A 25436-nucleotide genomic window follows, 5' to 3' on the forward strand; every position below is an offset into this window, starting at 1 on the left:
TTTCTGTATACCACATCAGAGGTGTTCTGATATGTCTTCAGCAGGCTACACGACCAGTCCTTTAAAAGCTAATATCTTGAGCATTATCAGTGGCACAAACATTCAAAATTCCTCGCCATTTCCTGTGCCTCAAAATTAGCATCCCAAAGATGTCCTGTTTACATTGTAGTGATATGATGGAAATAAACATCATGAAGCTGGGATATTCATCAACAAAACCTAAATACAGGATGTTGAATAAATTCCTTTTTTTCCCTTCTTATCTTCTTTTAAATCATATTTCTATATTTACAAAGTCTCACTAGCATGAGGCCAGTAACAGTGTACTTAAAACCTTACGTGATGAGGCTGGTTAAATTCGCTTCCTCGGTGAATTTACTTCCAAACATGGGGGGAAAAAACACAGTTGACCCAACTGGTTGTCAGTTTAAAAAGAAATCACAACCACCTGATTTCAGCTGTAATGAATCTAATCAACTGCACTTAGAAGGGTGGTAATTACAAACACTTTAGTATCAACTAGGAGAGGGCAACTTGTGGCAAACAACACTGATGATGGCAATATTTTGCATGCTTCAGTACTAGAACCACCTGAATACAAAAGCTGTCTAACTACAAGGTGCCATCTCAAGCCTTATTCTCGCATTTTTAAAGTGTGGCCAGGCATGCTGGGAGATTCAGGCAGGTGTAGTAAAGTAATGTTTGCAAAGCTAAATGGTAACACCAGCCATTCTGCCACATAATGTACCTAGAATCCAAGTTTTGAGGAAAGTACAGCAACTGCAACTTGCCACATTAGGCACACAAGTGTATTGATCATAACAGATATAACCATATGCAAAAATAGATGCAACGTTCATTTTAATCCATGCCTTTGTAATGAATGGTAGCATAGGAATTTCTGGCACATTGCCCATGTGCTAGGTTTTCTCTGCGTCTGTCAGTCAACAGCATGTCATTTAACAACACAGACTATATTAGGAGTAAGAAAGATACTGCAAAGCAAGTGTTCTTCTTCTGTAAGAAAGTGTCACACTTAACCTAAACCACATATAACAATACAGTACCTAGAAAGAAGTTCCTGCTGTCATGCCACAGATGTTTGTGATCAACGGAGGGCATGTATTTCAGATCTTACAGCCCATGCTGTGATTCACGCTACAGCTGGCAATAATCAACATCTGTCAAATGCCTTTAACAGAATGACTAGGAAAGCAAAGCCATGGAAAATGGGGTTCATCTTCTCTCAGCTTTAAAACAAAGCCTCCCTCCCAAGGAATCCTGGGAAGTGTAGTTTGGGGATCAGCTGGCTGGAAATTTAGGCAGAAATTGCTAAGGCCTAAGATCACAAAGACTCCTGGGAAGAAACCATGATGTGGGCCTAACTTTCAGTCATATGACACTAGGAAGATGTTGTTGCCAAAAACTGCACAACTGCTCTTCAGAGGGAGGAGGGCTTTCCAATCCAATGATTTTAAATTAATTCCTAATTATAACACTTACAGAGCTAAGGTTAAAATAATGGAGAATTGAGAGCTCTCATTTAGGAAGACAGCCAGTGCAAGTGCCATTTCTAGACATCCATGCAACTAACAAGCATTCATTTTTATAAAGTGACAGAAAACTGGATATGAAATAACTAGTTAACAGTTTTCCTGATTGCAAAATATTCTCCACAAAACATTTTGCTTCTGTTTTTTCATTTGCTTGCCTAATGGAAGGGGATTTGGTGGGGTTGAGAGAAAAATGGCCTAAATGGATCAAGCAGATACATAGCACTGAGGCACTAAAAATGCATGAGTCTTTCTTCTCAAGCTACTAAAGAAATGACAATTCAGCTGGTCCCTCAAATTCCACAAAGCCAATCAAGATAACTGCAGCACAGGTACCATGCTTTTAATCTGGTTTTGAATTGTATCTTTAAGTAAAATGTTACAATTGTTGGCTAACAAGAGAGCTATTTCTTGGTGGAATTACAGGCTGTAAAGGTAATAAACAAATACAGTGGTGCCTCGCATAACGTTTGCTTCGTTTAACGTTTTTTTCGCTTAACGTTTATTTTTTCAGAGTCAGATTGTGCTTCGTATAACGTTTTTCCCTATGGGCGATTTTCGCATAGCGTTTTTGGGACCATGCTTCGCTTAACGTTTTTTGTTTTAGGTCCCCTGCTTCACTTAACGATGTTCATTTTTTCAATTACAAAAGTGTCTTAACATGTTGAAAAACAGTTTTAAATGCTTGGAATCATTAGTGCACCTTCTAAAATGTGTGCATACTTAATTTGGCGTTGATCTGACTTTTCGTTATTTTTTTGTGAATTTTTTTTTTTGGCCCATAGGAACCAATGGACCTGTCAAAATCTGACAGCTCCATGCTTTCCTATGGGGGAGAAAACAATTTACAAAAAATTAACGAAAGTTCAGATCAACGCCAAATCAGGTTTGCACACAACTTAGGGGGTCCTCTAACGAACCCAAGAATTTAGAACAGTTGCTGAGTCTTCATTAATTTTTTGTGAATTTTTTCTTCCCCCATAGGAAATAATGGAGCTGTCAGATTTTGACAGCTGTCAAAAGTTGGGGGGAAAAAATTCACCATTAATTAACGAAAAGTCAGATCAAAGCCAAATTAACTTTTGCATCCGTTTTAGAGGGTGCAGAAGCTAATCCAAGCATTTAAAACCATTTTTGACCCTTTTATGACACACTTAATTTTGCAAAAATTGACTTCGCAAAGCCCTTGAAATGTATTGAGTCAGCTACAATACATTCCAATGGAGGATACATTGTATCGTTTAACGATGTTTCCTATGGGTTTTTTCGCTTAAGGACGGCAATCCGTGCCTATTGGAACGGATTAACCAGTTTCCAATGCATCTCTATGGGAAATGGTGTTTCGCATAAAGTTTTTTTCGCATAAGGTTTTTTTTTTTTTGGAACCAATTAAAAACGTTATGCGAGGCACCACTGTAAATATATTCATGGGCATTTCCAGAAAGAGCGGATTAGGCATTACATTTTATTAGGCATTACATTTAATAATAAAATACTTGACCTTACAGTTGACCTGGTTATTCTCTATTTGATTAATCCAAACAGAGAGGAAGAGAGTTGAAACTTGCAACCACAGAGCTTTGCCCAACTTCCAGCAGCTGCTGTAACCAAAAGCAATCTGTGTTCAAATCTTGACTTTGCCAGCATTTTGCCAGCAAAAAGTCAAATTAGCGTTTAGGATGGAACATTCTTTCATGGAAGAAGCAACAGTTCCAGTTCTGGCAATTGAGCCTCTGATAAATGGTTAATAAATGAAAATAATAATAATTAGCTTTGTTTGTGCCACACTGCAGAAAGAGAGCAGGAAAAGGTCATTATGATCTATGGTCTCCAAACATGGGTGGGGCAGCAGACTAATCTAGAGAAAATGTGGACATAATTTTATGCAAAAAAAATTGTATGTAAGAAAAGGCCTTGTACAAGCCCTCTGCCTAGAAATGAGAGCACAACTGAGTAAGTCTACCTCAGAAATGTCATGGCTTAAAAAAAAAAAGACCCAGCTCTCAAACACTAAAAATACGGTTTTTAGAAAACTGTATGTATTGTCCTACCATATACTGTATATCAACAAATCTGCCTTACTTGAAAAGTAGCACCACCATTGCGATTCAAGATCTCATGAATGAATGTAAGTCAAGCTAGATATTGCATGCAGACCCATGCTGCTTCCCCCATCCCCATTTTTTGGAAGGGAGAGGAAAGGAAAGGAAGAATTAAAAAGTCTTAGTGAATTGCTAACATGAGTTAAGAAAGGATGAGTGAGGAATGGCTGTTTTTCTCCTTCTCCTCCTTTTTGCATCTACTAGAATTGGCCTTCCCATGCTTGCCATACCTTTTCCCCTGCAGAAGGGAAAGTAGCTGGAGGGAGGGATTTTGTGCATCCAAATTGCAGGAAATGAATGAACTAAGGTAGAAATGAAGAACATGCAGTCCTCAAGATTCCAACTTCCATCATCCCTCACTACTGGTTATATGCAGGAAACACATGTATGTGGAAATGTGTTTCTGTTTTTCACCATACTATTGAAAAAAGCAAACAGAAAACAGAAATAAACCAAATGCATCACACACATTTTGAACATATGATGTTGTCTTTTACGTGGTTCTATCAGGTAGATTTCAGAGATATTCAACAAATGGCTTCCTTCAGACAAAGCATGGATTCTATCACTTAGCTGTGGCCAAATTGGACTCTGATCATGCTTTCATCTTCCTTTCTCAATAGATCCTACCTACCTCCAACAGTGCCATTAGAAAAACTCTAACTAGATTATGATCTGCTAAGAAGACCCATCTAGAACAATATGCTCCAGACCCAAGCTTTCAAAAGTGTTGTGGGTAGAATTTAATCCACTCTTCTCCATCTACACTTGTATTAACCAAGATATTAAGCTATCTTTTCTGTGCTGTTTTAAAATACCTCTAGTTGCTGAAATCAGAAAATAATTATTGTGTTTCTCAGGAGCAGAATAGCTCCAGAAACATTTTCAAGTTCTCCACCATACTAGGGCATGTGAAAAAATCCACTAGGGCTGAAATACAGTGTATTATGGCGACATTGAATGTCAGACACAAATCCTGCCCTCAGATGTCCTCTTTCATAAGGAAAACACAAATTAGAACCTAATTCTTCAGAGTCATGGATTTTTGCCTTATCAAGTTCTGGAAGAGTCCTGGTTTATCTCTATGTACAGAACAGAAGCATCTCTCCCAGCTGTCTCAATTCTTTATTTGTTTATGTGTTTATTTTGAACACATCATTTATACAGTTCACAGACAGCTGTCTCCATTGTTCACATTCTTTTTCTTGTTTTACTTGAGGATTAATTGCAGAAAAAAATCACTACCATGGTCCCTGGTGAATAGTATTAATATGGCACTTGCATAGCATCGATATGGAGTTATATATATATAACTATATATATAGTTACAAAAGAATAACAAAAAGAATACAAAAGCTCTACGTGGGGCTGCCTTTGAGGCTGATGCGGAAACTTCAGGTGGTGCAGAATGCGGCGGCCAGACTCCTTACTGGAGTGAGAAAATGCCAACACATTTCTCCAACTCTGGCCGCACTGCATTGGCTGCACATTCGTTTCCATGTCGACTTCAAAGTCTTAACGCTTACTTATAAGGCCCTAAACGGTTTAGGACCTTGATATTTGGCAGAACACCTGCTCCCACCAAGGTCTACCCGGATCACCCATGCGAGTCAGGAGGTGAGGCTGAGGAGCCTGATGCTGAGAGAGACCCGGAAGGAGAAGACACGAAACCGGGCCTTCTCGGCGGTGGCTCCTCACCTATGGAACAACCTCCCTCCGGAGATTCGCACAGCACCTACGCTGGGAATCTTTAAAACCCAATTAAAAACATGGTTATACATCCAGGCCTTCCCTCCAGTCAATACCTGATTTCTTTCTATTTTCCTTTATTTTTTTCTTCTACTTTATTACAATTGTTATGAACGACTATGCACATTCTTGAGTTTATTGTTTTATCCTACAGTTGTAAGCCGCCTAGAGTGGACGAGTAGTCCAGATAGGCAGGGTATAAATCCAATAAATAAATAAATAAATAAATAAATAATAAACTAATGCTTTGCTCATTCATATCACAATTTTGCAACCACTCCTGGAGAAAAGCAACCTATGTACAATCATTTTTAAGTTAAGATAATTTTTAATATTTAGCTGCTTTTAATTATTCAATTTTATTTTAATTAATGTAGTTCAATTCATATCACAATTTTGCAACCACTCTTGGAGAAAAGCAACCTATGTACAACCATATTTAAGTTAAGATAATTTTTAATATTTAACTGCTTTTAATTATTCAATTTTATTTTAATTAATGTCATTTAATTATTTATTATTAACGTTTAAATTCTACTCTTAATATTGTGAGCCACCTTGGGTCCCCTTATCTGAAGAAAGGCAGCTTATAAATAATACTAATACTAATCATCATCATCACTGAAGCATCTCACTTGTGGGTAACACACACTTCAGTGGTCCCCGTAGTCATTGGGTCTTTGGGAACAATATCAAGAAATTTCATGCGGTATTATAAGCAGTAGTAGATCTCAGAAATCACACCATGAGAGCTACAAAAACAGCAATATTAGGAACAGCATACATTCTGTGCCAATACTTAACAGATACTTAGGTTTGGGGGTAAGACTTCTTTCTATCTGTTATACAATACCAGTCAATGTTTTTATAATTTTCATTGACTGTGCCTGATATTTTTGTAATTATAATAACAATAACATTCTACAAAGACAAACAGTATTTCATATGTGCAGAGGTAAACTCAATCTCATCTCCTTTAACACACACATCAGCATGTTGTAAGAACAGAGTAGGAAGGTAAACAGTGCCTGAAAGTAGGCATGATATATGGCTTTGAAATAAATAGTGAATACACAGATGTTAACAATCTATTCATGAGTCCACTTGTTATTTTTGTTCCAAATTTTAAAAATCCTGAGTATACACTGAAAACTCCCCAAACCCCTGCACTGAATTATCTCCAGGCTTTATTTCCAACTGCTTTACATTTACAATTAACATATGTAATGAAGCCCCAATGGCTCTTTTATGAGAGTAACTTATTGTGAATCATTTTGGCACGCATGATTGCCTGTGTTGAAGTAAATTGTGTCTGTCAAGTTGGTCAAGTACTGGATGCCAGGATCATGGTTTCAGATTTCAGGATACCCAGCAATCTGAATTTTTAAAAAATCTACTGATCTGTAACTATGCCACTTTGAAATACATTAAAAAATTAAAGTAAATATTTAAAGATTGTATTTACAGAATCCTTCATATTCATAAATACACATGTGGAATCTCATGACTATTTTTTTAATAGATAGAGTGGAAAAATACAAATTAGCTGGCTTGACAGCTCAGTGGTTTAGACATTTGGCCGTGGAGCCAGAGATCAGCAGTTTGATTCTCATTGTGCCTTGTAAGGGAAGGGCCAGCCTGTGTAGCCATAAGCAAGCTGCACAGTCCCAGGGTGGTCTCAGAAGAAAGGAATGGTAAACAACGTCTGAGATTCCCTATCTAGAAAACTCTGGCAAGGCTCACCATACGTCAGAATTGACCTGACAGCATGTAATTGTGATGATGATGATCTAAGTTACACAATGTTAGATGGTAGCAAAGACAAGGTGTAATATTCAAACGATACATACATCTACTTCTACATGTATGTAGATGAAAAGTATCCAGGCATTTGGAGATCAAGTTATGGATCACAACTGCCACTAGGCCAGTTTGCCATTTCATAAATTGATTGCCACGTTGGCTGTGGCTAGTCAAAAAAACTTGTATTTCCTTGAAGACTAATGGAGGTAAAATAAATTTAACATGCCTAAGAGCTTAAACCCAAGGCATCAGCGATCTCTGTGCTTCAAAACACAGAATGTTTTGAATCAAGCTTTCAACTCCAGGATGCACTTCACAGAATGTAAACAGTTGAGGGCAAGTCTCTTGGCAAGAAACTGAATAGAAGGCAAAGGCAGGATCCAAAGGATTTGGAGGAAAGTATTGAATTCAAAATATTTTCTCTTGATTCATCTCCGATGGTTAATTGTCTCTACCGAGCAAATATGCCTTCAAGTAAGGAAACACCATTAACCTAACTGCCACGCACAGCCACACAAAGCAATTCTACTGGGCACACATCATAGCCCTATCAGTTGCATATTTCATATACTGTAATACTATCTGTGTTTAATCTGTCTTTAGCTTCTGCAGTTACTGGAATTCTTGATAACTTGGGACAGATCTGGTCTTTGTCCATATGTGGAAAAAGGCTGGTTGTGGCCAGCCATTGGTCATGCTGCTGAATTTGTTTGGAAAAGGTATTTCTGATGGAAGCAACTGTATCATCTTTTGTATCATTACAATCGCCAGTCAAAGTCTGCTCACCAACAATAAAAGTGCCTCTGTAGGATCATGTTCTTCTATCACTAAGAAACCGTGCTTGAACAGCATATCAGATGTACATTGACCCTAAATATACTCTCTCTCTGTGGCGCTTAGTTTCAACAGTTGCTTAGCTTGAAGGGATTAGTTTGCCTTTGAACCCAATCTCATCCATTGTAATCACATTACCATAGCAACACTTTCCTGCAATTGCCCAAACATGAACCACCCAAGGTGGGGCCACAATGAGCTTGCTCTGCATATATATAGACAAACAAACCTGTATTCATCATTGGCCATAAGTGCTCCATCTCTGTGGCAATGTGTTGTACATTGGTGCCTCAATTTACGACCATAATCTGTTCCAGAAGATGGGCGTAACTCGAAATGGTCATAAGTCGAAAGCACCATTTCACATAGGAATGCATTGAAATGCCATTAATCCGTTCCAGCAGGGGAAAAAAAACACTGCAAGCCCCATAAAAACGCGCTGGGGCTGAAAAATAAACACACCAAAACAAAAAACATAGCCAGCCCCAGCGGAATGCTACGGGTCTGGGGAAAAACACAAAAACACTCGCTGTAAAATTAAGTAAATGTACTTATTCAGGAGCAGAAAGCAGCTCCAGGCAGTCCGAAGCCTCCTCCGACGCACTCACTCTAACCATTGGGGCAAAAGATCTACAAAGAAGCAGCCTCTTTGCCTACCAATGGTTAGCAAATTTGAATCCCCCGCCTTTTTTCCCTGCCTTTTTCCTGTCGCAATTCGAAGCTCTGGCCGCAATTCGAAGCAAAATTTTGAGGCCGGAGCTGGTCACAACTCAAAATGGTTGTAAGTCGGGACGTTCATAAGTCAAGGCACCACTGTAATGTCAGCATTAAAAAGTGTAGCAACACACAATCAATACAAATGATACTCCCCTCACTGGGAGTCCAGCTCTGAAACCTAAGTAGTGGAAGGCATCCCATGTCAGGAAAATGTGTTATATCTCTTTACTGTTCAAACTGGTTCCTAGCAGACAGACTGAACTTCACTCTCCACTTATCCATCTCTCTGATTCTCGGGAGATGCCAATGGAAAACTGGAGAGAAAACAGTTCTCACAATGATTTTTTTGAAAGGAAAGATCTCTTGTCCAAAAATTCACACTTAACATAATTTTCACTTTTTTAAAACTGTCTTTAAATAAACTGTTTTGAAAAGTGACCACTGGACATTGCATGATATTCTTACCTACACTATAATAGTATGCACTTCTACAGATGGCACTACACCCCTGTAAAGCTGGCAAAAATGTCAGAGGGTAGCAGCAAGATTTGTTGGAAATGTAAAAAAAAGTAGGAACATTATCATATGTGGTGGACATGTGAAAAAGCCAAGGGTTATTGGTCACAGCTGTGGGAAATAATAAAAGGAGTCACTCAACGGAAATTAAATTTTAAACCTGAAATAGCACTACTAAATATTATGCCAGAAATTACTGATAAGAAAATTAAATATTGTTTAATGTATATATTTATAGCAGCTAGGTTACTCTGGGCCCAAAAATGGAAAAGTGAAGGCATACCTACGATGGAGGAGTTCCTGAAGAAGCTGTTGGATATTGCAGAACTAGATACACTCTCAGAAGCACTAGGAGAACAACCAAAGGAACTTAATATATGTTTGGGCCCAGGGATGGATCAAAGCTTAGGGTAAAATTATTTATGTGTTGTTTTTTTCCAATGCTCTCTGGAAACTTTGGAAATTTGGGACTTAATGAGGTTGGAATCTCTCTCCTCAAAAGGGGGAGGGAGACATTTTTTTTCTTAATTCTTTTTCTTTTATCTTATACTGTATTTTGTTTGTAGTTGGTAGATTTGTATGTTCAAAATAATAGTATCCATTTCTGTTACTTTGGAGTTAGAGGCTTAATCCAAATGCTAATCCTAACCGGAACACAGCCAATAAATGAATAGGACTTGTTAAATTAACACTTACGTAAGTCCTATTGACTCAACAGGTTTACACTAGTTCAGACAAACAAGTGGATTTAATCTTTAATGTTTTAAAACTTTTAATATAGCTGTGGTATTTTCATAATCCACACAATGTTTTTTGCCCTACTTTTATTAAAGGGATGATTTCTCTCTAACTTCTACACACATTTCCACCCTAATATTCCTTTGTAGCAAAACAGCCTAAGTACAGCATTTTGAAAAACAGTTAACAAACATATTTTTAAATGTGTTTGACAGTTTCACCACATTTTCTCACACGATTAAGACTTTTTAAATGCCTCAACCTGGTCAGCCAAGTACTAGCGCAAACAAGTTTTGCTCTGAAGGACCTCTCAATGTCATTTTAAATGTAAAAGCAGGAAAAGAAACATGTAACTCAAAATGTTGCTGCTGCTGTCATGAAAAACTAGGAGGCTATAATGTATTCTTTCTTTCTTGGTTGGGAACATCCCTAGCTTTGTGTCTTCAAGCGCATGATAATCATATGCACTTGAATTCTGAAGCCAATGTACAAAACAAACACCTTCACTTAATACTTCAGAAGGACCTCATGCCTGGTATATTTGAACAGTGCAAGCTCAACAAGATGGTAGATTAGTTTCCCCCTGTCACTCTTTTCGATCTCTCAGCAATGTTACACTGTCCTTGTTTGTCACTGTCAGATCATTGAGCTGCAGAGTTCATCAAATCCAATAAGACAGTGAGGGACACCCTTCTTCCACCTTAAGAGCCATTCATGGTCTCTGCTCTCGACAAGTTGAATCTGGACATTCTGCTTCTGCTGCAATCCCAAGAGAAACCCACTATACTTCCTACAGGACTGAGACAGCATCTTTCCTCAAGGGTGGAGGAGTATAAGTGGAAACAGCATCATAGTGACTGGATCAAAGATACAAAGGAAAGACACCATGGTGCAAGGTCTGAGAGTCATATTCCTCAATCACCACCTGCTACACCAGCCCTGATATAAAACCATAAAACAGGCATATAAGTGTGATGCATCACTGGTCCCTAAGGCTGTCATATGAACATATTTGCCATTCACCTGCCAGTATGTGGACCTGCAAAGCAAGTAAGAGCAGCAGGATCTAACATCCAATTACTTATTGCAGGAACTCCCTAATTCCTTTGCTGTTCCTTTCCACACTGGCTCAGGTCAGTCTGGAGACTGGTTATTACTTCCTATTGAGTGGCATTCTCAGTGCCTCATATTATCTTGGACTGGAAAATCAGGACAACACTGAGCTTCTTACATTATTGGAGCTACTCAACATTACCAAAGTTGGGTAGGACCAATCCACAGAAAAGCAGTATTTCATGCTTTCATGTTGCTTCAATGATAATGAATTCCACCCAAGAAAGAATTTGGAAAAGTTACTTTTTCAGACCACTCTTCCTGACATTTCTCAGCTGGGGTGGCTGGAGAAATCTGGAAAGCTGTAGTTCAAAAGGAGCTTTTAAAAGTTTTTCAAAGGTTGCATCATTAGCAAAAGCATGTGTAAGATGAGGCAAGTCTAGTGCCCAGAAGCTTCTACTTCAATCTGTACTGGGTTTTTTTCCCCTAGTAAAAATCTTCACATTACAGTGGGGTCTCTACTTAAGAACTTAATCCGTATTGGAAGGTGGTTCTCAAGTTGAAAAGTTCTTATGTTGAATCTGCATTTCACATAGGAATGCATTGAATACCATTTAATCCGTATCTGCTCTTTTCCGTCCATAGAAACTACAGTGGAACCTCTACTTAAGAACTTAATCCATTTTGGAATGGTGTTCTTCAGTTGAAACGTTCTTAAGTTGAAGCAAAATCTCCCATAGGAATGGACTGAAAACCAATTAATCCGTTCTGGCTGTTGTTTTTTTGTTGTTGTTGTTGTTGTTATGTAGAGGTGCGTTCGTACATTGAAGCATTAGTTCCCATAGGAACTAATGCAAAGCTGGTTAATACGTACTCTACCACTAGGGGGAGAATTTTTTTTAACCTAAGATGACCTTAAAAAAAGAGCAGGAAAGGTTTTTTTTCCTGTTCTTATCTTGGATTTCTGTTCTCAAGTAGAAGGGAAATTTAGCAAATGGAGCTGTTCTTAAGTTGGATTGTTCTTAAATAGAGACGTTCTTAAGTAGAGACCCCACTGTACAGGGCAGGAGATTTGCAGTCAATTCAGAAAAAGAAGTTGGGCAGGGATGAGACAGAAGATAATTACTTGGTGGGGGAAGGGGAAGGAGTCGCCTACTATGCTTTCTGTGGCAAGTTATGTGAATTGGTGTTTGTGGCTGAGGCCCCACCTTTCCATTTGGCCAAATACATTTATTTTGTACCTCATCACTGTGCCATCTGTGAAATGGAGCAGAAGACTTTTGGTTGTTTTCATTGTCGTCGTTGGTTTTGTTTTTTGCTCAGACCTCACGGACTTAAGATCCTGGATCTTTTTTTTTTCTGCCTCACTACTCAGCTCTCTAAGGAAATGAGTGTTTTCTGATTCATCACACTCAACATGGTAGCCTCTCCATGAATGGGGCAGCATCCCCTCTGTGGCACCCAATTTGTAACAGGGCCCCACAATGGCCCCTCTTGAAATTCCACATATGTTCACCATCCTCATAAGGTCGTTGACCTTTGGACAAAAGAGCTAATACATGATAGGTCCAAAAGAACAAATTTATGATGGATCCAAGCACAATGAAGGAAAATCCCCAGATTCATCCATATGGGCTCTCACATACAGAGGAATGGAAAAATAAATTTGTTGGATTTGACATTTCAACCAAAGTAGTTCAATCAAAGTAGTGCACCTTCTGAGACTCATTGTAAAAAGAAACACACTTCCACTCAAGCAGTCACACATCTGGGATGCTTAAGAAAGCATTTGCGTCAAATAAAGTGAACAAAAATATCTAGGCACATTTTAAAATGGCTAAAATACACATCACTGGGGATATACAGAGACCCGCACAAGCGAGGGAGAGGGGGATGTATAAAATGTGCAAAATGTGTCATTGTCGTCATTCTTTAGTCGTTTACTCGTGTCCGACTCTTCGTGACCCCATGGACCAGAGAACACCAGGCCCTCCTATCTTCCACTGCGTCCCAGAGTTGTGTCAAATTCATGTTGGTTGCTTCGATTACACTGCCCAACCATCTCGTCCTCTGTTGTCCCCTTCTCCTCTTGCCTTCACCCTTTCCAAACATCAGGGTCTTTTCCAGGGAGTCTTCTCTTCTCATGAGATGGCCAAAGTAATGGAGCCTCAGCTTCAGGATCTGTTCTTCCAGTGAGCACTCAGGGTTGATTTCCTTTAGGATTGATAGGTTTGTTCTCCTTGCAGTCCAGGGGACTCTCAAGAGCCTCCTCCAGCACCACAATTCAAAGGCATCAATTCTTCGGCGGCCAGCTTTCTTTATGGTCCGGCTCCCACTTCCATACATCACTACAGGAAAAACCATAGCTTTGACTATCCGGACTTTTGTTGGCAAGGTGATGTCTCTGCTTTTTAAGATGCTGTCAAGGTTTGTCATTGCTTTCCTCCCAAGAAGCAGGTGTCTTTTAATTTCGTGGCTGCTGTCTCCATCTGCAGTGATCATGGAGCCCAAGAAAATAAAATCTGTCACTGCCTCCATATCTTCCCCTTCTATTTCACAGGTGGTGATGGGACCAGTGGCCATGATCTTATTTTTTTTGATGTTGAGTTTCAGACTGTTTTTTGCACTCTCCTCTTTCACCCTCATTACAAGGTTCTTTAATTCCTCCTCACTTTCTGCCATCAGAGTGGTATCATCTGCATATCGGAAGTTGGTGATATTTCTTCCAGCAATCTTAATTCCGGCTTGGGATTCCTCCAGTCCAGCCTTTTGTATGATGTATTCTGGATATACGTTAAATAACCCGGGGGACAATATACAGCCTTGTCAAACTCCTTTCCCAATTTTGAACCAATCAGTTGTTCCATATCCAGTTCTAACTGTTGCTTCTTGCCCACATACAAATTTCTCATAAGATGGATAAGGTGGTCAGGCACTCCCATTTCTTTAAGGACTTGCCATAGTTTGCTGTGGTCCACACAGTCAAAGGCTTTTTGCATACTCAATGAAGGAGAAGTAGATGTTTTTATGGAACTCTCTGGCTTTCTCTATAATCCAGCGCATGTTAGCAATTTGGTCTGTAGTTCCTCTGCCCCTTCGAAATCCAGCAAAATGTGTAGGCTGGTGCAAACAAATGGGTACAAATTCAAATGCGGCAAATCTTCATTCTCTTGCAATCAGGTACAAAACAAGTATGAGAGGGAAGTTCAGATGGCATTCAAAGAGGCACGAGAAAAACAATATGGAGAGAATTTCATATCGCTCTGCATATATTACTAAAAGATTAGGGAAAGCTTTTCATAATTCAATGAAGGGGCAATTAATCTGCATTAAATGATGTTTTTTAAAAAGGAGCATCCTGATAGTATAAACCCTCTGTGCTGTAGATCACTGCTGTGCTCCCCATAGCATTCTTTGGTATTAAATACAGTATTGAAAACTCAGGAACAATATCAGATGCACCAATAAGTCAAATGTTTGTGGGTTAAGGGAGTGGAAAATTGAGAAAAAAAAATAAAAATTGGGCATTGGTGACAGGAAGCACCGCTGCTGCTTCAGAGCTCTGGCAGTGCAGGCATTACCCTAGCTTTGCCTCTGTAGCTTGGCCCTTGTTTCTGAGCCTCGTTTTTTGCAAGGCTCGCTCTTTAAATTGCCCCCAGACGCATAGCAATGCCAGGCCTGACCGCAGAAAGAAAAAGAAGAAAACTACAAATGGAAACCAGACAGGGGTTAAGGAAACCACAGGTAAGAACAATGTATTTGGCTGTACAAATAAGTAAAATACAACCTCTCCAGAAATGTTCCGGATTACCCAGTGTAATAAAGCTTCCCTCAGTGAGGAAAACAGAGCAGTCACTGCTAGTGAACCAGGAGCTTGCAGTTGCTGTGTTATTAACTCAGTGCAAATGCTAGGAAAACTCTGCTCTTCATAACCATATAAAGTCAAACCAAATTGTTCATGCAGCCAGGCATTTCAATATATGCATTTGCATGAGTTCACTTCATAAAACAGGATAGGAAATAGGAAGGAAAAAGAATAGAGTTAATTATACAGTACATACAGAGAGAGAAGCACACACATAACATTTTTAAAAACTACATTGGGTTTTGCACATCAATGCTCATTCTCTCTCAGTAAAACCAGGAAGGAGGGAGCATCAAGATTTTGAGCCATTTAATGAAAATATTGTTCTTGACCCATCCACAAAGCTGCATGAGCCTCTCATAGAATCAGGGTCCATAAAAAGTTGAAACATCTGGCAAAAGTTTCATCATACTGTCCTCAGCTTTATTTCTGCACCATGACAGTACTGTTTCTTTCTATTTCTTCCAGTCAAGGAAGGAGCATATTAAAGTTACAGTGCAGATAGAGATGTATAGTAACGGAAGAATATACAGATATATTTACAAGTGCATCCTAACTGTGTGTGTATGTATAGGTGGAGAGAACAGGGAGAGCCATTTACCATGCTAAATACATTTGTGTTGAATAGATCAAGAACACAGCTGGGCTTTTGAGCTTAACTGGGACACAAAAGAACTTTGAAACTCTGTGTGTAACTAGATGGTGACATTAGCAATAAGGTACCTAAAATATATTACCTCTACCCTCTACTTGGGAAATGAATACATAATTAATCCTTCCCTATCTTGAAAATAATTACATCATAGTAAATAAGTTATAGGGATGTGGTGGCGCTGTGGGTTAAACTGAAGAAGCTGCTGTGCTGCAAGGTCGGAAGACCAGCAGACGCAAGATCAAATCCACGCGACACAGTGAGCTCCCATCGCTTGTTCCAGCTCATGCCACCCTAGCAGTTCGAAAGAATGCAAATATGAGTAGATAAATAGGTACCACCATGGTGGGAAGGTAACAGCATTCTATGTCTAGTTGCGCTGGCCACATGACCACAGAAAGTGTCTTCGGACAAACACTGGCTCTATGGCTTGGAAACGGGGATGAGCACCCCCCCCCCAGAGTCAGACACGGCTGGACTAAATGTCAAGGGGAACCTTTACCTTTACCTAAATAAGTTATACATTTGCTATAGTCTATGAGCTCCCTAACATAGAGAGCAAGACTGAAAGAGAAATATTCCAATGGTCCACTGAAAAAGGAACTAAAATTCTTAAATCATTAGCACCTTTTCTCCCAATTGGAACTGAATGCAGAAAACAGGAATACGTAGTTAAGACGCAGGATATCAAAGTTTAGATTAATATCACATAATCCTATTGAGTTTTTAATGCTGGCATAACATTTCACTGCCAAGATATACAAGTGTAATTAATAATGGCTACTGTCCAGCAACATAAATTACTTTACTTTTTCTCAACTAGGAAAAAAGGCACAATACAAAAATGCCCATTTTCATATTTTACAATGACAGCCATTAACCTACACAGTATGCAACATGAGAGTATGTCATACAAGCAAATCATAAAATAAAATGCCCATTTAACAGAAAGTGGCAGTCAAAATATCTCCCATGATCAGCACACCTCATACATGAACATCAGTAAGCACAAGGACCATATTCACCCTTTTATATAATTGCTGTCATATTTTTTAAAGTAATGTGGCAGAGTATCGATGAAAATGCTTGCTTCTACCACACTTCCTGTGCACACCTCCTCTGTACTTTGTTTAATGTTTAAGTGTTATACACTGTGCAAAACAAACATTAAACAAAGTACAGAGAAGCATTTTCATCTGCATTCTGCCACATTACTTTTCTGTGACAGAATGAGGCACTTTAACATCTAGCAGAGTGAAGTCACAGCCATATAGCTGTCATGAGCTAGCCTTAATCATGGATTGTTGAACTTTCTGAATAAATCTCATGATAATTTGTCCCCATCAAGCTTATTGAGACCTATGCCCCTAACTCATGACCCTTGTGTGAATGTGGTTTCGAAGTACCAGAAAGTAGAAATCCTGGCTGAAATCCTGTTGCTAAACACAGTAAATCAAACTAGAGTAGGCCCATTAAATCAGTGGGGATTTGGTGAGGCAGTTCCTCCACAATAGGTAAAAGCAAAAAACAAATAAAAAGTAAAAAAGGACAAAAACATGGTGGCACCTTAAAGACTAAACTTTATCTTTTTTAAAAATATGAATTTTCACGGACAAGTCCATTTCATCAGATATAAGAGAAAGAGATTCAACATGGAAAATATTTATACATGGTATCAAAATATAGATATCAAATACAGAGACAGTAGTTGGCTGGTGGGAAAATCAGATGGTGTATAACATTGTGGTGACATCTTTAAAATATGCAGGTCTTTCATTGAAGCTTGTGCTGTAAAGAATGTGAGAACCTCTGTCATAAAATGACAAGGGTAGAGTAACATGAATCTTAATTAGATTGGCTATTTCCCCTACAAGCTTTCCTTTGTAATCAGTTGCAACAGTGTGTGAATTACCCTGGACAATGGGTGACCACAAGAGCAGAGTCAAGAATCTGTTTTACCTATGAAGTTCTACCGATGGATCTGTTAAACTTCCATTGATTTATATGGCTATATTCTACAATGCTAAAGTAAGTCTCAATGAGAGTAGGCTCATTTGAATCATAGGAACTTGCACAGGTGTTGGCTTACATTGGTGCAACTTATTATGCTAAGGAACAGGGTTTCAGCCGCTCTCTCACTGACAGAGGGCTGCAAGGAGGAGAAACATGGCATTGGGCAAGGAGTGCAGAACAGACTTTCCTTACAACATGGAGAAGAAAAGGAATGCTCTGACTCATCCTGGGGCTTTTTTGTCTTCAACTACGTACATTTCTCACTGTGGCATCTGAGCATCAACCTCACTTTTCTGATCTGCAAGTAGCAGCAGCCACAGCATAAAACCAAAAAGAAAATGATACGTTTTATGGTAATTAGACAGGCTGAAATGTAGACTCAAGCAAGTGAAAAATCACATATTTCCCCTTTGGTCATTGTTTAAACAAGAATGACAGAAGCACATAGGAATGCGAGTTATTGGATGGAACCAATAAAATAACTCCAGGTCACGTCTTCAAAGTTTACAGTTGGTCTCCCTGGAGTGCCCAGCTAGCAGTTGCTGTGAGAAGTGTTTTTTTGAACCATATATAAATACCTAATCAAAGAAAATCGGTAGGTTGCATCGTACACATTGGATCATATACTCGTGCTGACGGGATCAGAGACAAAACCCACAATTTCAGAAGCATTATGCTGATCTGAAAATCCATGTCCCAACAGCTTTAAAATATCACGACACTCAAGAGATCCTCGTGTCCTTGAAAAATATGTGTTTTCCTGACCTGTCTTTGCTGAGGGGAGACAAAAAGGAATATTGACAAGGCCAGATGAATTTTTGTTATATGCAAGTTCCACTTGGGATTAAGTCATCATAAGATTCAAAGTCCCACCTGTCACATACAGCACTGATGGTACCTGTCTGTCATGGGTTTGGAGGGAAAGTTCCATCCTATGGGGAGTGGAAGGCGGGACATCAGGGGGAGGAGCTGTACTGTATATATATTTGGAGCTTGTGTGGAGAAGTTAGGAGAAGCTGGAGTGGGAGTCTGTGTGTCAGACTGAGTACAACTGTGTGTCAGTTAGTACATACCTGATAGGTTCAGGTTTCTTTATAGGTAGCCAGAACTGATAGGTTCAGGGTCTGTGCTTTATTTTAAAGTGTTCTGTGGGAACTAATTTGTTGTATGTATATGGTTGGGACTATGCCACGTTACATTATCTTGTTTACCTGATCATTTTATTTACCCTGTTTGTCTTTTCAAATAAACCTTGTTCTTTTGGTTATTCAAATCCATTCCTGGTCTGTGTGACTCCTTATAGGGAATGGGTTGGTGGCAGCTTAATTAAAGTGTGATATACTCCAGTAGGTCTGGGGTTGTCACACCACCCTTCTATTTGTTTACACTGATTGGGAATATGAGATAATAAAGAAAAGCAGGCTACCACAGACAGTGTGATTTTTGCTGTGTGTGGAGTAATTATGACCTGTTGCTCTCATGACGCACATCTTAAGAGAGGAGGTCCCTAGTCTTTTCACACAATAGAAACCAATAGTAAAGACTGGAAGTGTCCCATAGTATTTTAGACTATAGGTGGGATGCCACGTTTTTGAATGTTCTAGTTTTATTTTGTTTTTAATTAGCAAAGTAGGAAAATGTCAAACATGAGTGGGTGTAACATCTGTGGGCATGGCCAGCCTCCGGCACTGTCGAGCTGGCTATGGCCGGGTTCTCTGGCACAAACTTCATGGGATCAATTTTAGGGTGTAAACATATAGGAGCTCTATTTAGAGTTGTACTACAGCTTTGCAGAATCCCTGCAGCCTTGGAGGAAGCAGGCTGAGGGACATACTCCAGTCCTTGGGCACCCTCTCCGTCAGTGAGATCTTCACTGAGGGTCTCCACAGTTCAGGTCCATCAATATGAGACTTTGCCCAGCTCAAAGAGGGTTCGCATTGTGCTTGATATGGATCCCAGCTGTCCAGCTATTCCATTCCACACACACACCCCGGTCCTTGCCTTTCCAGGGTGATGACTGGGGGAAGGCTCCGCCATCAGTCAGCAGTGGTTCTTTGGGTGAAGGAACATTATGTGGCCCTCCTGGCTCCCTTGGGCAGCAGCAGCTCCTCCCAGGCATCAAAGAGGCAGCCGATCCTCATTAGGCTGCTGCACCTTCCCCAAGCTGCCTGCTCTCCCTCTTTCCCTGTGCCTTAGCCTTTTCCCCTGGCTGAGCAATTTCAGCCACCTTAAAGGGGCCCAACAGCTTGCCATGAGCAAGACGGCTACCTGGCATGCTCAGCCCATCACAACATCTTGCACATGTTCCTCACTCCAGTTAAGATTTCCTTTCAAGACTGCAACTACGGTGGAAGAAGTACGCCTCTGCTCCAAAGTGATTCTCAGATTCTTCTGTATTTCCTCTGCCTATTCAAGCTTCCTCTACTAGGTACCAGGTGTTGGTGTCAGTCTGATTTCAATAAGATACTAGTTAAATGGGACTTTGTTTAAAGGACAGTTTAAGATTAGTTAAATGTCAACATAGAATTGTTTCTGTTCACATTTAGCTAGAGATCCTTTTAAGAGAGGAATACACTCTATTTTATTTTTCTGCATTTTTATCTTTATGCCTTGCTGAAAGTTAGGAACAGGGCAAAAATGAGACATGTCCTTCTTCCCAAGTAAGAACTAAAAAGCATACCTAGCAATATACTACTGCAGGATGAATGGCACTTCCAGATAAAGTCTGTCTCTTGTAGCTGAGATCAACTGGCTGTTTGTAGAGTCCATAACGAAGCAGAGCCCACAAACTCCCATCAGCCTTGGCCTGCAAAAGCATGATGGATATGTCAGGGACTGCACTCCAGCAACATCAGAAGGGCCAGACTTTACCCTTTTCTGACATACTAGTAGAAAACACCCATTGAAGCACTGGGAGTGACATTGCATTATTTAGAGTCTACCAGAACATTAAATAAAGCCTGCTGCATGATCATCCTCCTGTGTAAAACAGAGATGTAGAACTTCAGGTTTGCATTCCAAAGCTTCCACAAGCTCAGGGACATCCTATTCTCTTCTAGGACAGAAATGCTCTGGTCGCATACAAGTATATTTCCATCATGTACACAGCACGTCCCATAGCATGCACGGCACTGGAACTCCCAGATTGCAGCCCCAATGCGTAAGGAGCTACGTGAAAGAACAGAATGCACCAAACAACATTCTTAAGAAACAGAACAAGTAACAAGGCTTATCATCATATCTACATCATAAAAAACCCTACTCAGCTACCTCAAATGGCCCATAACAAAGAATGTTGTTCCTGGCAACCCTGTTCTGAATCTCCTGTTCACATACGTACTATGCACTGAGCAAATCCAAAGGAAATGACCAGATTTCACAGCTTTGCATGAAACATTAATGGCCACATTTCACAACAGATTGGAATGGCTAATTCAGTACAATCAAACGAAAAAGGGGGAGAGGACAGGCAGAATAAAAAAATACAGACTGATGCCCAACTTTAGAAACTTCATTTAATACAAAGTATGCTCCACATGGTATTTACTGAGCCATGGCAAGCAGGGATGCATTAGCCATGTCCCCCACACACACTCCTGCTGCAAGGAGGAGATGAGAAACACTACTTCCTCCGTACACATATTTGAACTAACAATAGTTTGTTGTTACCTCCATAACAGCAACTGTGGTGAATGTAAACCACAGCATACCGAAATTCATTAGGATCAGAAACTATGATTTTTCATGTTTGCTTCTTCCAGTAAATTACTTTTCAAGCTGCCCATGGCTTGTTGTCACATAACGCAACAAACTGTCGTCAATTTAAACTCAGGAACAAAAACTTCAAATATCCTTCCTGCAACCACAAAAGAGCCTGAGTGTTGTCCAAATGTGCACAAGCTTGATCCCAGCCTCATTTGTGTCAAGCAAAGTGATGGTTTCACATAGCAGCTGAAATCCTGTTGTGTAAATCTGTTGGTGTCATCGGTAATGGAGATATTTTGGAAAATTAATATTTTTGGTAATTAAAGAATTCCATCTCCCATCCTGCAACCCCCCCCCATTGACCCTCCAACAATGAAAGTGATTGTATGGGAGCCCCAGGACCTTTGGGGGAGAAAGCTAGAATGTTTAAGGTAAATGCTTAAAGTGACTTCATCTACAGTACCTTACATGGCAACAGGATTTCAGCCAGAGTCGAAAAACAGCTGAACCATTCCTACCTCTGTCATCTCAGTATCTACCAGGAACAGGGGCTGTAGGCTATACTTTCTCTCCAGAGACAAATACATAACAATATACTCTCCAGATATAGTTCTACATCCTCTACAGGCCAGGTGGCAGTAACAGCTTGATGCCTGGCTTCAACGGGTGTGCAAGTTCTGCCCCTCTTGAAGTAGGAAGATCTGGCTAAAATGATTCCTGGGTTATTGTAATGTGGCCTATAAGATGTAGAGTGCAAATAGTTTAGAAACTGCAGCTAGTGCAAAAATGCAATGACTAGACTTTGCCACCTCTTTCATGGTCCCATAATTTATTCTCATCAATAGAGAACTTGTTATATCCACCATCCTTTAGCTAGCAGCACCCTGATTATGAAAGCGCCTCCCAAATGTGACAACAATTTCTTTCTCCTTGGCCTTTAGTTGGGTATTGCAGATTTTTCTGTTCCTTCTGGCCTTTAATGCTTTAAAATATTTCAATTTTTTTTCAGTTTTAGAGCTGCTTTCAAATTTCGTTGTTGAGGGGGCACTTATGTTTTGTACTGACAAAACTTTCCATGAGCAGTTTTAATGATATTTGTGATATAAGTCTTCCCAGGTGTCTGGCAGAAAGAGAACAAAAGTTTTAAGATGTAAAAAATAAAGGAAACATGGCAACGAAGAGTAGGACATTGATAATTGCCATGACCAACAAAGAATGAGCAAAGGATGATGGAGTAAGAATCCAGGGAGGCTCAGTGGTCTATCAAGGAATATGGTTTTCCTATCAAGGAGTATGGAAAGTTTTGTAAGTCATTTCCTCTTTGGCTATTTCTTTTCACACAAATATTGGCACGTTGCAGCGGGATGCAGTCATAGGCCAATCCAGAACACAGCTTTTGATTCATTTTCTACAGTGGCAAGGCATCAAAAATATGCTTAGACCATAAAAAGCCAGGCACCCAGAGAGGAACATAAATGCCTAATGTGGGGTGAACATCCTCCAAGAGAAATCTTGGAAATCCATGGTCCCGTGAACTCCAACAGATCAAAACCACAATGAGGTAATTTGTTAACTGTGGAAGAAGACAGCTTTTGGCGGGCTTTCATCTCATTTGCCTCTGCTGTATTAATAACCTGGGACTTTTGAAATTCATAATGCAATCCAGTTGTTATCTGATAAAAACAGAAACAGATTATACACATTTCATTGTATATGACAGTATTAACTGAAGCTTTGAAGCAACGCTGTGGGTCTTGGATGGATCCCCTGTGTTCTTAAGCTACTGGCTGCACAGATTGGAAGCAAACACAGCCCCCTTCCCATGATAATACATCTTGTTTCACTGGCATAAATTATTTTCTGGAGTCTTCTAATAAAAATTAAGACTGTAGGGGCCATCTATTAAAATGAAGACTAAGTAACTACAGCCACAAATCCTCTGTTGGTTAAAAGCCACTTTCAATCATGTGCCTTAAAATAAATCTGAAATAATTACGAGCAATCCTCCCATCACCAGTGCATACACACTTATTTTTAAAATATGATACTTCAGAGGTTGTTCCCCCCTATTCTCTTTAGCTAAGTCAGAAATACATCCATGTCATGAGGTAAACCAGCTTGCTTTACTGGGCAGTCGATGAAATAGTTTGAAATACCTTTATGAGCCCAAACATTTGTTACCAGTCAATATCTGTTCTTTGCCCAACAGTAAATTAGTACTGTCACTCTAATTCTTAGTGGTCATAAAGTAACTTACGAAACAAAACAGATCAAAGCCACAATAACCTTAGCAGGTCCAGGCCTACATCCAATTTCTAGTCCCAATTGGAGTAAACCCATCAAATCAATTGCTGAAAGTCAATACATGTGTATCCCACTGATTCAATGGTCCACTCAAGTTGGGATAAGCAATTTGACCGCAATGGACCATCATGAGGAACATAACTGCATGTCAAAAGAACACAATTGTGGGCAATATTTGACAGTTCTTCATTTGAAGAGCTGGGAGGAAAATTCTAGGTAAATGCTATCTGGTGTGAAGTATGCCCCCCCCCCCAAAAAAAGCCATTTGTAGGCAGCATTTGAACTGACCTTAAGAAGCAGGCCTGGCACAGAAATCTGCCATGAATTTTTGCAACTATTGTATACTTTTTTTTCCTGCACTATCTACAAAATCTGATGCACAACCTGAAGATGAATCATCATAGAAAGCTAGCTGTTTGTTAATTTTTAGACGTCTTACAAATGTCTTGCTTGCTTTTGCATTTACAGTGGTGCCTTGACTTACGACTGTCCCGACTTACGACCAATTCGAGCTACGACCAGCTCCGGCTGCAAAATTTTGCTTTGACTTGTGACCGGATCTTTGAGTTACGATCAGAAAAAAAGGGAAGGAAAGGCAGGGAATTCAAATGTACTAACCGCTGGTCGGTGAAGAGGCTGCTTCATTGTAGCTCTTTCGCACCAACGGTTTGAGAGTGTGTGTTGGAGGAGGCTTCACACTGCCTGGTGCTGCTTTCTGCTTCTGAGTGAGTACGTACAGGGTTTTGCAGGGTGGGTTTGGGCTGGGGGAGTTATGTTTCTGTGCTGTGATTTTTTGTGTGTTTTTGGTGATTTTTTTTTTCCTGGCCCCAGCGGGTTCTGACGGGGCTTGCTGAGTTGTAGGTTATTTTGGTGGGGTTTTTTTCCGGCCCTAGTGCATTCCGACGGGGCTTGCCGAGTTGTGGTTTTTCTGTGGGGTTTTTTGGTGATTTTTTTTTCCAGCCCCAGTGTGTTCCGATGGGGCTTCCAGTGTTGTTTTGTTTTTTGGTGTGTGCTTTTTTCAGCCCCAGCATGTTACGATGGGGCTTGAAGTGTTGTTTTTTGGGTTTTGGTGTGGTTTTTCTCTCGGCCCGAATGCGTTCCAATGGGGCTTGCAGTGTTTTTGGGGTTTCAATTAATTCCTGTGGGAAAAGGTGCTTTAACTTGTGACCAATTCAAGTTACAACCATTTTCTGGAACGGATTAAATTTGTAAGTCAAGGCACCACTGTATATTATTTTAAGTACCATGTGGCTTTTTTATTTAGCAACTTATAAAAGCTCAGAGAACTCAAAGTCACATTTTGAAATTATGCTTGCTTTTCGGGAAGAAGAACTGATTCTTCTTTAAAAGACCATTCATTATCCATGTGCGCATCTACCATTACACTGCTCACTCCTCCTCCTCACCATTCCAGACTCAATCCCCTCCTGTCAACAGAATGCAAGATTACAAGTGATTTTTGCCACTCAAAAACATTCATGGAGGCAAATCCAGGGAGTCTCTATCTCCATCTTTCAAAACATTTAGAAAACATCCTTATGCTGAGGAGAATCATCTCTGCCCTATTCTTTCTTCATGCCTTGGTGGAACAAAGTCTCACTGAAAAGCAAGAGTGCAGATAAGAACACATGGACGAATTGGATGCTTTGGGAGCTGGGGAAGAAAAGCTGAGCAAAGATAACCAGAGCAGGATTGAACACTGACTCCAGGATGCAGGAGATTTTCATTCACTGGATACATTTGTGAAAAGGAACGATGCACACCCTCTGAAGGCCCATTGTTGAAATTCGGATCTTGGAAAACATTCAAGCTTGCCACCTTCTAGGATCAGC

At 39.9% G+C, this 25436-nt stretch overlaps 2 protein-coding genes across 5 annotated transcripts in view; one reads left to right on the forward strand and one right to left on the reverse strand.

Annotated features, from left to right (window-relative positions):
- The window catches only part of DAAM2 (dishevelled associated activator of morphogenesis 2), a 276268-nt gene that overhangs the window by 194170 nt on the left and 56662 nt on the right, over positions 1 to 25436 (reverse strand). The window lies entirely within an intron of this gene.
- LOC144586395 (uncharacterized) overlaps positions 18473 to 25436 on the forward strand; it is a 593808-nt gene continuing 586844 nt past the window's right edge. Inside the window, exon 1 of the mRNA XM_078384669.1 lies at positions 18473 to 18656. The gene's annotated coding sequence lies outside the window, so the exon portion shown is untranslated. The remainder of the gene's footprint in view (positions 18657 to 25436) is intronic.

This window comes from Pogona vitticeps, chromosome 1 (genome assembly GCF_051106095.1).
Source record: "Pogona vitticeps strain Pit_001003342236 chromosome 1, PviZW2.1, whole genome shotgun sequence".
In the NCBI taxonomy this organism is placed as follows: Eukaryota; Metazoa; Chordata; class Lepidosauria; order Squamata; family Agamidae; genus Pogona; species Pogona vitticeps.